This window comes from Gossypium arboreum, chromosome 6, assembly GCF_025698485.1.
Source record: "Gossypium arboreum isolate Shixiya-1 chromosome 6, ASM2569848v2, whole genome shotgun sequence".
NCBI lineage: Eukaryota > Viridiplantae > Streptophyta > Magnoliopsida > Malvales > Malvaceae > Gossypium > Gossypium arboreum.
The window spans coordinates 138,697,757-138,715,331 of record NC_069075.1 but is presented as its reverse complement, the minus strand read 5'-3'; positions in this window follow the sequence as shown (position 1 = coordinate 138,715,331).

Below are 17,575 nucleotides of genomic sequence, written 5' to 3'. Positions count from 1 at the left end.
TGAACCACCCAATCATTGGAAGCTACCACAATGGAAACACGAGTTTTTTTTATTATTTTAGCTGAGAGAGCAAAGTACTCTCTCACTTTTGCAACACATGTATATATTACCAGCATTATCTCCAAAAATAATGTCATTTCTATTCAACCAAAAAAAAAAAAAACAAAATACAATATTCCGAGGTGTTTTATGATTAATCAAACACATTTAAGAGCAAATATTTTGTTCCAACCAGCCTTTTTAGTCAAGACTAGTATTTTCCGTACCTAAGCTCGGTGGATATGGCTCATCCCAACATTTACCCACAACAACAAGACACTTACACAACATATTTCTCAAGGTTTCTTAGTAACTTTGGCAAAAGGAGCACTCCTCACTAATCAAAATGTCTCTCTTAACAAGAAAGGATGTTGTAGAAACAATATCATGAAAACATTCCCAACTAAAACAAAAATAAATTTGGGAGGAATTTTAATTTTCCAAATAAGGTCCCAAGGGATACCATTATGACTGATCTTATCCAATCTATGAAGCATAAGGCCATAAGCACTCATGAGGGTGAATTGGCCATTTGGGGAAAGACCCCAAATGGTAGTATCTCTACCATCAAGGGCCAAAGACTCGAAAGTACCGTATTAAATTTAGTGAGATACCTACTGAAAATTATTTTATTTTATTTTTTAAATAAAAAATTTAAAAATATAATACTATACAATAGAAGAATGCCAAAAGGTCTTGTAACCATTTGGATAATGACCCAATTACATGAGCCCAAACAAACACCTAACCCTAGCCCAAATAGAAAACAAAAAAGAAGAAAAAATAAGATTTTTCAAGGGCATTCGGCCAACTGCCCTATCCCATCATCAGTGCAAGTGGCACACCTGGCCCCTGCCTCACCGCCTTTCACCTGCAAAAAAGGAGAAAAGACAGTATGCATAAAGAATAGAAATCTTGTAAAAAAAAATGGGCTATATAAGCCACCAAAGAATCGGATGTAAGGTTGGTTCATTTTTTGGAAATACAAAAGGAAAACATAGTAGACAATGAATACCAAAAAGGGGAAACTCAAATAGCAAATAGAAATCTACAAAAACATATTCAAGGATAAATCAAGTTAAAAGGGTATTGTTTTTTTCTTTTTCTTTTATTTTATTTTCGTTTTTTATCTACTAACATGGATACATAGATATTTTTTTTACATTGTTCTTTAAAAATACATAAAAAAAATATACAAAAAAAAATAAAAAAAAATATACCTTTTTTTGAATTTCCACGGTGGCCTGCGACGGCGGCGGACGGAGCCGGAGCCGGAGCTTGGTCGGAGGGAGAGGGCCTTGAGAGAGAATAGAGAGTTTTTGAAAATTTTTTTAAGAAACAAATGAAGAATGAGTTTTATTTTTAAAAAATTTTGACTTATATAGGCCCCCCAAAACAACGTTGTTTTGGGACTGGCCTTAAATGTCCAAAACGACGTCGTTTTGACTTGGACCGGATCTATCCAACCCGACCTGCCTAGGATCCGCGTGTTTTTAGAAAGGGACTATTTGCGCATTTAGCATTTCCGCTTTTCTACAATTTTATGATTAAGACTTTCGTTATTTTTAATTTTGCCCGGTAATTTTGTTTTTTCTTCATTTTGGTCCCCTGTAAAATGCTGCGTTTAGGAGGGAGGGTTTATTGCCAGATTTGGTCCCTCTTCTTTGTTTGCATGCTTGATTTAGTCCTTTTCCCCTTTATTTCTTTTAAATTTGCCCCAAAACTTTGTTTTTAATTCAATTTGTCATTTCTTGTTTATTTTCGTTTCTTTATTAAATATTATTATTATTTCTAATATTATTATTATTATTATTATTATTATTATTAGTGTATATATTTTTATTGTATATGTATATGTATATATATTTATATATAATATTATTTTAATTACTTTATTTTAATATTTTTATTATATTTGCTTTTTGTATTTCAATATTATTATTATTATTATTATTATTATTATTATTATTATTATTATTATTATATATGTAGGTATATGTATACATATTTATATATAGTATTATTTTTATTACTTTATTTTGATATTTTTATTATATTATATATGCTTTTTGTATTTCAATATTATTACTATTATCATCATCATCATCATTATTATTATTATTATTATTATTATTATTATTATTATTATTATTATTGTTGTTGTTGTTGTTGTTGTATTATTGCTATTATTATTATATTTTCCTTTTATTTGTATTTTACTCATATGTTATTATTTTTTTCGTTAACTAATTTAATATGTATATATTTTAGCATACTTATTTTATATATCATTATTCTTATTATTAATATCTCATCATTTATTTTTATCTTTTTAAATAATTTCAAACCTTAGATTATTTATTATTTGTCTTATTGTTATTACTATTTGTATTTACCGTTATTATTACTATTATTTTTACTTTTATTACTATTACTATTTATTATTATTACTATTATTATCACTATTATTTTTATTTTTATTACTATTATCATTTTAAAACATTGTTACTATTATTCTTTTACCATTTAACACATAATATTATTATTATTATTATTATTATTATTATTATTATTATTATTATTATTATTATTATTATTATTATTATGTTTCTATTATATATGTATATATATTTATTTATACATATAGTATTATTTTAATTACTTTATTTTAATATTATTATTATATTATATGTCTTCCTTTTGTGTTTATTTATTTATTGTTTTATTATTAATTAATTTAGCATTATTAATTATTATTTATTATAGCCCTTGTTAACATGTCATCATTTTATTAATCTATGATTGTTACTATCGATAATATTTTATTATTTTCTACTTTGACTTGTCATGTCATTATTATTATTATTATTTCGTCATTATTCGTGTATATATTAATATTATTTTTATTTTTATTCTAATATTGTATTTTAATATTTTTCGTTAATTGTATTATCATTTGCATTATTTACAAATTCCTGTTGCGAATAATATTATTTTTATGTTTTTAATTAACTTTAATAAATGAGGCAACGTACCGATTTCAACACTAAGTCACTGATTTCATCGCTATGTTGGGTGAATATCATTGGCTCGTGTTAAAAACGAGACGTCCTTCTAAAAACAAAAACCAAAATTTCAAATTCTCATAGTTCAATCGGATCGCGATTAAATATTAAATTAAACTTGTATTTTTGAGAATTAAGACAATGCGTGTTTAACAAGATACCAATTTTGGGCGTCGCGAGGGTGCTAATACCTTCCTCGCGCGTAACCGACTCCCGAACCCTATTTTCCTCTAGATTTTCGTGTAGACCCAAATTCGGCCTTCTTTTTTGTTCGAAAATAAATTTTCTTTCAAAAGAAAAAAAAAGGATTCATTAGGTGTCCGATCACACCTAGGAAAAAAGATCAGTGGCGACTCCTATTTTTTTTTAAAACCGAAATTCCATTTTCAAATTTTTAAATAATCGCCTCAACTAGCGACCAAAGCGAAATTTTTACGTCGCTACAGCTGGCAACTCCACTGGGGACTTCTTTTTTTGAGAGTCGAGTCTTGAATTAAACACGTGTTGTCAAAATTTTCAAAATTCCTTGTTCAAATTAATATTTAGTCGTGATCCTTAAATTTTGTTTTTGAAAAGTCATGTATTTGCATCATGTCGTAAATATTCTTCTAACTTGTTTTGTCTTGTTGTTTTTTAGCTCTAAGTTTGTGTGGTTTTAGTTTTTTAGTTTGGTTCCTAAATAAAACGTAAAGGTTTGTGAGTTTCTCCCCACACACCGTGCACTTGCATTTTTTGCATAACATGAGCTCTATACCCGGGCTCCATCCGCTTAAGTGAAAGTAAACGCTATGCCTTCGTGAGTTAACTCGTCCCTCCGTACAGGCTAGTGAATACTTCCGGGTTACATACGACTTATGCTTTCGTGAGTTAACTTGTCCCTCTGCATAGGCATAAGTAAATGTAATCCCTCGAATTGAACTCGTGAGCCTGTGATGGGTTACGACCGAGGCTTCGTACTAGTCTTAGTAGACGATAGTACGAACAATTCGAGTACTTGTCTAGAACCAAAACCGCATATAGTAAACCATGCGAGCCACCTAACTAGAGCCATGCCGAACCCCCGTCCATTAATAGTCACCAAAATAAGTACACGGGAGAAACGCCTCTTACCTTTCATTTCTTTTACATTTATACTTTGCAAATGAATCGGGTCTATTGGACCGGGTAACTTAATTTGTTAGATTCTCTATAGTTTTTCTCAGTTCTTATTTGTTGTGATTACTAACCAAGATTGTTTGTCTTTATCTTTATTTTTCATCATGCATCATAGGCATCTTGATTATGTAGGTGTTGATTAGAGATTGGTTGCCAAAAAACGGGTTTCTGATGAATGAGTCAATTACACAAGTGACCGAGAAAAATGCCATGATTCGAGACTGGTCTTTGAAAACTCAGAAAGCCAAAGGAGACAGTTTAACGGAAGGATGTTTCTCCAATCTTCCCGAGCAAGTAGCTACAAATGTTCGTCAGAATAACCTCGAGGATTTAACTCAGATTTGGAAACAGTGGGATTCAGACACTAAGGGCATCTTCACCGAAAAGTACGGGGATATCGCTCACTTGATTGCCGTCAACATAGATGAACAAATGATTCAAGCCATGGTTCAATTTTGGGATCCAGCATACCAGTGTTTCATTTTCAATCAGGAAGATATGACTCCGACCATAGAAGAGTATGTTGCCTTACTTCGCATTGACAATGTACAATTCAGCAAGATATATGTGAAAGAGCCCAAACCAATGACCTTTAAGAAAAAGTTAGTGAGATTGACGGGAATAACTGATATATGGGCTGAAAAACAAATAAAGAAAAAGAACGAAATTAGTTGTGTTCCGTGGTTTTCTCTGCGGGATTTAGTTCAAAACCATCCAAATATTGTGAAGAGGATAGATCTGTTTGCTTTGGCCATTTATGGATTAATTGTATTCCCAAAGGTTCTCAGGCATGTAGAACTTGCAGTAGTGGATTTCTTCGAAAGGTTGAGGCAATGGGTCAACCCTGTCCCGACTATCTTGGCTGAGACTTTTAGATCTCTAAGCAGTTGTAGGAGAAAAGGGGAATGACGTTTTATCGGATGTGTACATTTACTTAATGTCTGGATTTTAAGCCATTTCTGGAAAGTGGAGCGCAGACTTTTCCACATGTTTTCAAAAACATTAGCCCCATTGAAGCTTACCTTGAGAAAGATTGGCCAAAGGATGTCACCAAACAACATTGGGTTTCAGTTTTTCAGAACCTTCGTACCGAAGATATAACCTGGAGAGCACCATGGATCTGTCCTTCAGTTCTATTATACAAATGTGGAAACCAAGATTGGGTGCCTTTACTAGGATTATGAGGAGGAATTAGATACGCTCCATTAATGGTTCAAAGACAGTTTGCTTCATGACAGTTCATACCCGCTACCGGAGGATTAGCACAATCAGAGTTTGCCTTTACGGGTGAAGGCTACATGAAAAGAGTCTGAGATACTGCAAATTCTTGGAAGGAAATTAACCTAATGGAGTTAGCCTTTTATGTTGATACTATCACTCAGGATTATGACTTATGGAGAAAACGGCGAGTGAATAGTCAACAAATCTCACCGACGAGTTACACTTTCTAGAATCCTTTCTCAGAAGAAATGCCATCCGAGCTGGAAGTAGCAAGACATGAATTCAAACGTGAAACGGCCAAGCTATTATGGGATATTAATTCTCTTCAAGAGGAAAATTACCAGCTGAAGGTCGGGGTCCAAATTGAAGAATCCAAAACCATGAAAGTTCAAAAAGAAGCTGAGATCATGAGAAACGACTTAAGGGACCTTCATTTGGAAAATAAGAAATTAAAAAACACTATAAAAAATAGTGGTTTGGGCAAGTCGTCAGCAGAATGAAAGGAAGAAATTAGCAACATCAAAGGTGGGATGGAATTCTGGAAAGGGAAATCAAAGAAAAAAGAGGAAAAAGCTGCGCGTGCTATGATAGAGTTAAGAAAGAAGAATGCTGAGTATGAAACTGTGACTGCAGAATTTGTGACTAGTCAGTCCGAACGTTAAGAGCTAAGAAGGAAAATACGAGATCTAGAAAATATGCTGCAATCTCGTCAGCAACAGTTAGATACTCTTCTAAAAGCTCTAGAAAAAAAGAATGATCAGTACGATAGAGAAACTCGCACCTATGAAAGATCTCTCCAAGAAAAAGAAATGCAACTTAGCTTTTTGATCAATGAAATTCGCAAGGCGATTATGCAAGTTGTGTAGTTATCAGATGAAGCCGAAGCTCTCAGTTGCCAATTCCCTCCGAGTCAAAGATCAAACATATCAGAATTCTTAGAACAAGTGAAGAAACAAGGCGATGTGGCTAGAATATTTATGTAACTATTGAATCAAAGATAGTGAAACGTTTTGTAATAGACTCTTTTGATTAATGAAATTCCTAAGTAGGGGCTATCTTGAAATCAACACCAAATTCTTGCATATTCATTCATGACTAACATTCATTTGACATTCATTCATTCATTGTATGTATGTATCACCATAATCATTCACTGAGGCTAAAACCATATAATCCGCAGTTGCGACACTATAAGTCTGGAATCACACAATTCTTATAGGACGCGCCGAAAAGCTAGAATTATAGAAGCCGAGTTTAATTAGAGAATTGAAAGGATGGAAATGACCTAAAGAGAATTGCAAGAGCAGTTGACCAAGTCACAACAGGAAGCAAGAGATATGATGTTAAGATCTTGAGAGGAATCGCTCGAGCAAAGAGATCAGATGGCCAAAATGATGGAGATGATGACAGCTTTGGTCAAAGGAAAGGGGCCTATGCAGAGCCCTAACATTATGGAGCCTCAGTCGAGAGTTAATCATGATCAGGATCCGCTCTATCCCCTAGGATTCACTCCACCTCACGCCTATGCAACGCAAAGAGGATGTCCTTAAGGAGAACCTGCAAGCCTCGAGCAGCGACTTGTACCACCTACTCATTTAGGGCAAGGTACATTTGTATCAAACTCAGGAGCTAATCCTGTTGATCCCAATATTCCAGATTTGGATGATCCGGTAGAAATAGCCAGGTTGAAAATGGATGATCATGATGCCCATGATAAGTATAGGAGCTTGAAAGAAAGGCTCAGGGCAATAGAAGATGTTGAAACCTTCTCTGCACTCAGTGCTAGAGAGTTCAGTTTGGTGCTTGATTTGGTTCTGCCTCCAAAATTTAAAGTGTATGATTTTGAAAAATATGATGGAACGAAATGTCCAAAGGCGCATCTTATCATGTTTTGCCATAAGATGACTAGTTACGTGAATGAAGATAAATTGCAAATACACTGTTTCCAAGATAGTTTGGTCGGATCGGCCCTTCAATGGTATAATCAACTTAGTAGAGAAAGGATTCGATTATGGAAAGACTTGGCGTCAGCATTTTGTGAACAACACAAGTATGTATCTGACATGGTGCCTGATCGACTAACTCTGCAGATGATGGAAAAGAAGCCGACGGAGACTTTTAGGTAATACGCTCAAAGGTGGAGGGATATCTCGGCTCAAGTAGAACCCTCATTGACTAAAATTGAAATAACGGTCCTCTTCATCAACACTTTGAAAGCACCATTTTATGACAAGTTGGTAGGAAGTGCCACGAAAGATTTCGCAGATATTGTAATATTTGGGGAACTTATAGAAAATGTCATCAAGAGTGGAAAGATGGAAGGTTTCGAAAACTCGAAAAGGGCAGCACCTGTAAAGAAAAAAAAGGCAGAAGCCCATATGGTGGGAACTGAGAGCCACCACACTTCCAATCCTTACCCAGTCCAGTCACGACCTCGATATCGCCCACCTCCAAACTTTTATTATCCTCCCCAAAGCCCTTACTATCAAGTACCTCCTTCTTATCCCGTCTACGCTACAGATAACCAAAGACCATTTGCCATGTTCCTACCAAATATCATGCCTGCTCAAAGCCAACCCAAAAATGAACAAAGACTGACAAGATCCAATCTTGAAAAACCCCAGTTCACCCCAATTCCCGTGTCATACGGAGAGCTGTACCCAAAACTGTTGGAAAAACAATTAATATCCCCACATTATATGACACCCTTGAAGCCTCTATACCCAAAATGGTACGATCCTAATGCCAGTTGCATGTACCACACTGGAAACCAAGGGCATTCTACAGAAAATTGTCTAGCCTTTAAAAGGAGGGTTCAAAGTCTTATCGATACAGGCATCTTACGATTTGATGGTGCTAGCAATACGGCTGAAAATTCGCTCCCTAACCACACTGAAGGGAACGTGAGCGCGGTGACAAAAGAAGACAGGTGGCGTGCCAAAAGTTGTGTTTCTAAAATAAAGATACCGCTGCATAAGATTTGGGAGGTAATGGTTGAAAAGGGGCTGTTCTGTCACCCCAACAGAATTTTCAAATAAGGAAATAAAAAAAGTCAGTGTTTTTCATGGGATCGAGGGGCATGACATCCAATCTTATGAAGGATTCAGAAAACTACTTCAAGACATGATGGATAACAAGGAAGTCGAGATCTTTAACAAAATGAAAGAGGACGATGAAGGAGAAGTATGCACTTCTGATAACCAATCATCAGGTTTCCCTTATAGTGCCGATCGACCACTGGTGATTTATTAAGATGCAAAAAAGAAACAAGTGAAACCAAAGATAATAATTAAAGTACTATCTCCTTTCCCTTACAAAGACAACAAGACAATACCATGGAAATATGATGTCAGCATCATCATACCTGAAGGTGAAAAATCCAAAGTCACGACCGGAAATGTTGGCGAAGTAGGACACTTCACCCGCAGTGGGAGATGTTATTTTAAAGTGGTCGAACCAATGAAGAAGACTAATGACTTGAAGCAGAAAGGAAAGGCACTGATGCATGAGGCCGAGGTCAAACTTGAGACTCCGTCCGAACAATAAGTTAAAAGGCTTGTGAATTAAGAGAAAGTACATGAATTCTTAAAGTTCATCAAGCATAGTGAATATAATGTTGTGGAACAGTTAAGCAAACAACTGACACGAATCTCGATATTATCCCTACTGTTGAATTCAAAACCACATCGGAATGCTTTGCTGAAAGTGTTGAATCAAGCTTATGTGGCAAACAACATATCTGTCGAAAAACTTGATAGTTAGGTGAATAACCTGAACGCGGATGATTTTATTTCTTTCAGTGATGACGAAGTACTGCCAAATGGTAGGGGCTTCGTAAAAGCATTACATATCACAACCCGTTGCAAGGGTTATATAATACCAAATGTACTCATTGATAACGGGTCAGTACTCAATGTTATGCCTTTGGCCACGCTTTCTAGAATTCCAATTGATATATCTTATCTGAGGCCTTGTCACTCTACAGTAAGAGCATTTGATGGGACAAGACGAGAAGTTATGGGAAAAATTGAAATTCCTCTAGAAGTGGGCCCTTATATATAAGACATCGAGTTTCAGGCCATGGACATCACGTCTTCGTATAATTGCCTTTTATGAAGGCTTTGGATCCACTCTGCTGGGGCAGTTCTTTTATCTCTCCATCAAAAAGTGAAGTTTATCATGGATAGTCTTTTGGTCACTATCATTGGTGAGGAAGACATTGTCGCGTCTATCTCTGCTGATACACCATACTTAAAGTAAGCAAGGATGCAGTAGAATGTTCCTTCCATTTCTTCAAATTCATCCATGCTACGTTCATTGCTGAAGGAAATAAAATTCCCATGCCTATGCTGTCAAGGAATACCAAGATGGGGATTAAGCTAGCTATGGGAAAGGAAGCCCGAGCGAGGAAAGGTTTGGGAAGATATCAGCAAGGGATAGTTAGAGCTCTAAAACCAGTGCCCCATAAGGCTCGATATGGTTTAGGGTTCGAACCGGATATGTGACAAAGAAGAAAACAGTTGCAAAACGATCGAGAAAGGCAGATTGCAAGAGCTTTAGGTCGAGAATTAGAATGGGAGCCCATAACGTACCCTCCTTTGTCAAAAACATTTACATCTGCAGGAATAATCTACCCCGGGCAAGATAATCCACGAAGCACGCTGTTATTAATTGAAAGGGGTCTTCAGAATGTTAGTATAAATTTCATTGACAAAGGAAATGATACAATTAAAGATGTTTCAATGTTACGCCCTTGTCCTCCTGGATTCGTTTTGAACAATTGGACTGCTGTGGATCTCCTTGTAGTTTTTAAGTCTTCTCCAGAGTAATGCTCAATGTTAACACTCTTCTTTTTGTGCGTCCCTACGTAATAGTAGGAATTCTTTTGTAAGAGCTTATGATTTGCTCTTTATCATTTAAATGAACATTAATGGAGATGCATTTTGTCATGGTCTTGTCATTCTCATTAACTTCATACTTTTTCCCTCTTCTCACAGCCTGTCATTGCATATATCTCACATAATACCATTATGCTTGTTGGTCCCAATACTTTGATGCTCTTTTATAGTTTTCTTTTCCATTCAACTTTCAGGTGCTCAAATATCAACGATATGAACAAACCTGTTACAAATCTTGAAATCAATTTCGAGAAAGCTATTTGTTTAGGAGAGTTCGAAGCTGAGAAAAATGTTGAAGACTATGTCTCGTCTCCTGACTTACTAAGAATTTTAGAACAAGAAGATAAACAGATTCTACCTCATCAAGAATTTATTGAGATAGTGAACTTGGGAGATGAAGAAAAGATGCAAGAAGTGAATATTGGGACCTCCATTTCAGATAACACCAAACATGATTTGATCGCTTTGCTTCATAAGTACAAAGATATATTTGCATGGTCGTATCAGGATATGCCAGGATTGGATGAGGATGTAGTGATCCATAGACTCCCACTAAAACCAGAATGCAAACCCATTCAATAGAAGCTAAGACGAATGTGACCTGAAATGCTATTAAAGATAAAAGAAGAAGTCAAGAAACAATTCGATGATGGCTTCTTACAAGTCTCTAAGTATTTACAATGGGTTGCTAATATAGTCCCAGTACCGAAAAAAAACAGAAAGGTACGAATATGTATGGATTATCGCGATCTGAATCAAGCAAGTCCTAAAGATAATTTTCTTTTGCCACACATTGATATATTGGTGGATAACACAGCCAAACATTCATTATTTTCGTTCATGGATAGATTCTCGGGTTATAATTAGATAAAGATGGCTTCTGAGGATATGGAGAAAACTACTTTCATAACGATGTGGGGAATATTCTGTTATAAGGTGATGCCGTTCGGATTAAAGAACGCTGGGGCAACATATCAGTGGGCCATGGTGATGTTGTTTCATGACATGATGTACAAAAAAATAGAAGTCTACGTCGATGATATGATCGCCAAATCCAAGGGGGAAAGAGAGCATGTTGGGAACTTCAGGAAGTTATTCGAAAGACTGAGAAAGTTCCAACTGAAGCTTAATCCAGCCAAGTGTACGTTTAAGGCTACCTCGGGAAAATTACTAGGCTTCATCGTCAACGAGAGAGGCATTAAACTTGATCCAGATAAGATAAAAGCCATACTAGAACTACCACCTCCGCGCACGCAAAAAGAAGTCAGAGGATTTTTAGGGAGGTTGAACTACATCGCTCGGTTCATTGCTCAACTTACCAACCAGTGTAACCCAATTTTTCGACTCATTCGAAAACATAATCCGGGAGAATGGAAAGATGAGTGCCAAGTGGCTTTTGACAAGATAAAATAGTATTTGTCTAGTCCCCCGGTGTTAGTACCGCCAACTCCGGGAAGACCGTTAATATTGTATCTAACTGTGTTCGAAAATTCAATAGGTTGCGTACTAGGGCAACATGATGAGTCAGGGAAAAGAGAAAAGGCGATTTACTATCTCAGCAAAAAGTTCACAGAGTATGAGGCAAAGTACTCGTCAATTGAAAAATTCTGTTGCGCTTTGGTTTGGGTAGTTCGGAGGCTCAGGCAATATATGTTGTATCATACGACATGGTTAATTTCAAAGCTGGACCCCATAAAGTACATGATGGAATCACCTGCACTCTCAGGAAGAATGGCATGATGGCAAATCCTACTATTAGAATACGACATCGTCTATATGAGCCAAAATTCGATAAAAGAGAGTGCAATAGCTGATTTCTTAGCAACTCGAACAACGGAGGAATACGAGCCACTGTGATTTGATTTCCCAGATGAAGACTTGATGTGCATTACGGGAAAAGAATGTGAGTCATCCAAAGAGAAGTCATGGAAGATAAGCTTTGATGGTGCATCGAATACATTGGGGTATGGGATTGGAGCAATCTTAGTATCACCAAAAGAGAACCATTACCCGTTCAGTGTTAGACTGAATTTCTTCTGTACCAATAACATAATAGAATATGAGGCCTGTATCATGGGACTTCGTGAAGCTATTGAACGAAACGTCAAAATCCTAGAGGTGTACGGGGACTCAGCATTGGTGATATACCAAATTCGTGGAGATTGGGAAGTGAGAGATTCGAAATTAGTTAAATACAGCGATCTAGTGGCAGGACTAATTAAAGAATTCAAAGAAATAACTTTTAATTACTTCCCACGAGAAGAAAACCAATTGGCTAATGCCCTGGCCACTTTGGCTTCAATGTTCAAAGCGAACAGAGAAACAGAAATAATGCCTCTTCAAATGAGCATATATGAAGTCCCTGTACATTGTTTCAGCATTGAGAAAGAGCCAGATGGACAGCCATGGTTTCATGATATCTTAGAATATGTCAAGAATCAAAAGCATCCCGAACAAGCCAATGAGAACGATAAAAGAACAATCAGAAGAATGGCAGTAGGATTTGTTCTTGATGGGGATATTCTGTACAAAAAAGGAAAAGATCAAGTGCTCTTGAGATGCGTAAATGCTGTTGAAGCCAGAAAAATACTTGAAGATGTCCATGAGGTTATTTGTGGGACACATGCCAATGGTTTCACTATGGCCAGGAAGATTATGAGACTCGGTTATTACTGGCTGACGATGGAAAGTGACTGTATTAGTTTTGCACGAAAATGCCACAAATGTCAAATTTATAGTGATAAAATTCATGTAGCCCCTTCGTCCCTTCATGTCATGACTTCTCCGTGGCCTTTTTCTATGTGGGGCATGGATGTTATAGGGCCAATTTCCCCAAAAGCTTCTAATGGACACCGATTCATTTTTGTAGTGATAGATTACTTCACGAAATGGATAGAAGCCTCTTCATTTGCTAATGTGACGAAGATTGCAGTTTGCAGCTTCTTAAAAAAGGAAATCATTTGTCGATATGGTTTGCCTGAAAGAATCATTTCAGATAACGCCTTGAATTTGAACAACAAGATAATGAAGGAAGTGTGTGAACAATTTCAAATAAGGTATCATAACTCCTCACCCTATCCCCCGAAAATGAATGGAGCAGTTGAAGCGGCCAATAAGAATATTAAGAAGATTATTGGGAAAATAACCGAGACATATAAAGACTGGCACGAGAAGCTACCATTGGCTTTGTTTGCATATCACACATCTGTGCGGACATCTATAGGAGCAACTCCTTTCTCTCTGGTCTATAGAATGGAAGCTGTGCTACCCATCGAAGTTGAGATCCCCTCTCTACGAGTCTTAATGGAGTCAAAACTAGAGGAAGCAGAGTGGGTTCGAGCTCTATATGACCAGTTAAAACTTATCAAAGAAAAATGTTTGAAGGCAATCTGTCATGGACAGATGTACCAGAAGAGAATGATCGCGGCCCATGACAAGAAAGTACGGCCAAGAGAATTCCACGAAGGAGAACTCGTGCTGAGAAAGATTCTCCCAATATAAAAAAACATCCGAGGAAAATGGGCATCAAATTGGGAAGGACCATATGTCGTAAAGAAGGTTTTCTCAGGTGGAGCTTTGATTCTCACTGAGATGGATGGGAAAGAGTTACCTAACCCAGTGAACTCAGATGCTGTAAAGAAATATTATGCCTAAAAAAAAAAGGATCAAGGTGAAAACCCGAAAAGGGCGTCTTGATGAACAAAAGGGATTAGGATGAAAACCTAAGAGGGCGTCCTAATGAAGCAAACCTAGGTTTAAAGAGCAAGACGATTTGAACGGTGGGTCAAACGGCAAGGCTATAATATTTGAAGCATCTCTGAAAGCCCGAAATCCTTTACGTAAAAAGCCAGGCTCGAAAAGATTATTGATTAAGTAACGTGGAAGAGATCGTGCGTTGAATATCTAGAGCATTTATATTTACTGAATGCGATCCCCTTTTTTTTATGACACCTTTTTACTATCCTTGGTTAACCTCTTTGTTTGTTACCTTTGAAATAAATAAATGTGGAATACCTCTTTTGTACCTATCTGACCATTTTCATGCATCTCATTGTATGGTTTATTTGAATGATAAATAGTAAAATGACATACTCTAAACAAAAGGAATGTTGAGCATTATCCGGATGAGAATTTAATAAGTACAAAAACCTTAAATCAAGGACAAAATTCAACAGGGGGCAAAAGAGTGATATCTGAGAAACACAGATTACTCGTAAAGTTGGAGAATGGGTACAAAGCCTGAAGAGAAAGTCAAGAATCGAAGAAATGAATGCAGATCATCACAAGAATCGTAACGAAAAGCGATATGTGACAAACAAATCCAAGGCGCATAGCATAATCATGTAGGCATACAGGTATTTAAGACAAGCATGTGCATATCATGATAACATCATGCATGACATATGCAGGTACTCTAGCAGAGCGAGAGGTTTTGATGATATTTATACTGGATCAAGGAAAAAGACACCTGAAGTTCCACCAGATGATATGTTTTGGTATCCTGATATTTCTACTTCTGTTTTTCAAAAAAATCAACTCATATTGTGAGAGGTGAATGGAGCCTCGGGTCACACGCTGAGGTATTTTCAATTTCTGTTTTTCAAAAAAATCAACTAATATTACGAGAGGTGAGTGGAGCCTCACGTCACACGCTGAGGTATTTTCAATTTCTGTTTTTCAAAAAAATCAACTCGTATTGCGAGAGGTGAGTTGAGCCTCGGGTCACACGCCGAGGTATTTTCAATTTCTATTTTTTTAAAAAAATCAACTCATATTGCGAGAGGTGAGTGGAGCCTCAGGTCACATACTGAGGTATTTTCAATTTTTGTTTTCCAAAAAAATCAACTCATATTGCGAGAGGTGAGTTGAGCCTCAGGTCACATACTGAGGTATTTTCTATTTTTTACTTTTTTCAAAAATTAACTCATAATCCGAGAGATAAGTTGAATGTTAATATATCGAGCTATTTTCGATGTTTATTTTTTATAAAGAATAAAGATTAGAGCTAATCGAATATATAGATTTTGCTTCCCTGAAGTTGCAGTGGAGCAGGTTGAAATTACAAGTCTGATCTCCATGAAGTTGTAGCGGAACCCTGAAGTTGTAGTGGAGCAGACTGAAGATATTAGACCTTATCTCCCTGAAGTTGCAGTGGAGCAGTGAAGCAGTTCGAAGTTATGAACCTCATGCCCCTGAAGAAGCGAGTAGATTAAAGCAACAAGTCTTATTTCTCTGAAGTTGCAGTGGAGTGGATCGAAGCAACAAGATACAGTGGACTGAAATGAGGCGACCTAAAGAAGAGGAGCATCAAAGAAGTCAAGACTCGGCGAGACCGGCCAAAATTAGCCTTTTTAAGGTCTTTGCTCCATTCCCGTTACACGACAATGAGCAAATAGGGGTAGCTGTCGAGGCCCAATTTTGGCCCAGACTAAACCTACCCAACAAAACAAAAACCCAACCTATCCTAACCCAATTACATGAGCCCAAACAAACACCTAACCCTAGCCCAAACAGAAAGAAGAAAAAATCAGATTTTTCAAGGGCATTCGGCCAACTGCCCTGTCCCATCATCAGTGCAAGTGGCACACTGCCTTCGCCTCACCATTGTTCACCGCAAAAAGGAGAAAAGACAGTATGCATAAAGAATAGAAATCTTGTAAAATAAAATGGGCTATATAAGCCACCAAAGAATCGGATGTAAGGTTGGTTCATTTTTTGGAAATACAAAAGGAAAACATAGTAGACATTGAATACCAAAAAGGGGAAACTCAAATAGCAAATAGAAATCTACAAAAACAGATTCAAGGATAAATCAAGTTAAAAGGGTATTGTTTTTTTCTTTTCTCTTTTATTTTATTTTCGTTTTTTATCGACTAACATGGATACATAGATTTTTTTTTTACATTGTTCTTTAAAAATACATAAAAAATATAAATAAAAAATAAAAAAAAATACATTTTTTTGAATTTCCACGGTGGCCTGCGACGGCCTGCGACGGCAGTGGACGGAGCCGGAGCTTGGTCGGAGGGAGAGGGCCTTGAGAGGGAATAGAGAGTTTTTGAAAAAAATTTTAAGAAACAAATGAAGAATAAGTTTTTTTTTTTTAAAATTTTGACTTATATAGGCCCCCCAAAACGACGTCGTTTTGGGACTGGCCTTAAATGTCCAAAACGACGTCGTTTTGACTTGGACCGGATCTACCGACCCGACCCGCCTAGGATCCGCGAGTTTTTAGAAAAGGGACTATTTGCGCATTTAGCCCTTCCGCTTTTCTACAATTTTATGATTAAGACTTTCGTTATTTTTAATTTTGCTCGGTAATTTTGTTTTTTCTTCATTTTGGTCCCGTGTAAAATGCTGCGTTTAGGAGGGAGGGTTTATTGCCCGATTTGGTCCCTCTTCTTTGTTTGCGCGCTTGATTTTGTCCTTTTCCCCTTTATTTCTTTTAAATTTCCCCCAAAACTCTGTTTTGAATTCAATTTTAGTCATTTCTTATTCATTTTTGTTTCTTTATTAAATATTATTATTATTATTATTATTATTATTATTATTATTATTATTAGTGTATATTTTTTATTGTATATGTATATGTATATATATTTATATATAATATTATTTTAATTGCTTTATTTTATTATTTTTATTATATTTGCTTTTTGTATTTCAATATTATTATTATTATTATTATTATTATTATTATTATTATTATTAGTGTATATTATTTTTATTATATATGTAGGTATATGTATACATATTTATATATAGTATTATTTTTATTACTTTATTTTGATATTTTATCATATTATATATGTTTTTGTATTTCAATATTATTACTATTATCATCATCATCATCATCATTATTATTATTATTATTATTATTATTATTATTATTATTATTACCTTTTTACTATCTAATGTATTATTATTATTATTATTATTATTATTATTATTATTATTATTATTATTATTATTGTATTATTGCTATTATTATTATTATATTTTCCATTTATTTGTATTTACTCATATGTTATTATTTTTTTACGTTAACTAATTTAATATGTATATATTTTAGCATACTTATTTTATATATCATTATTCTTATTATTAATATCTCATCATTTATTTTTATCTTTTTAAATAATTTCAAACCTTAGATTATTTATTATTTGTCTTATTGTTATTACTATTTGTATTTAC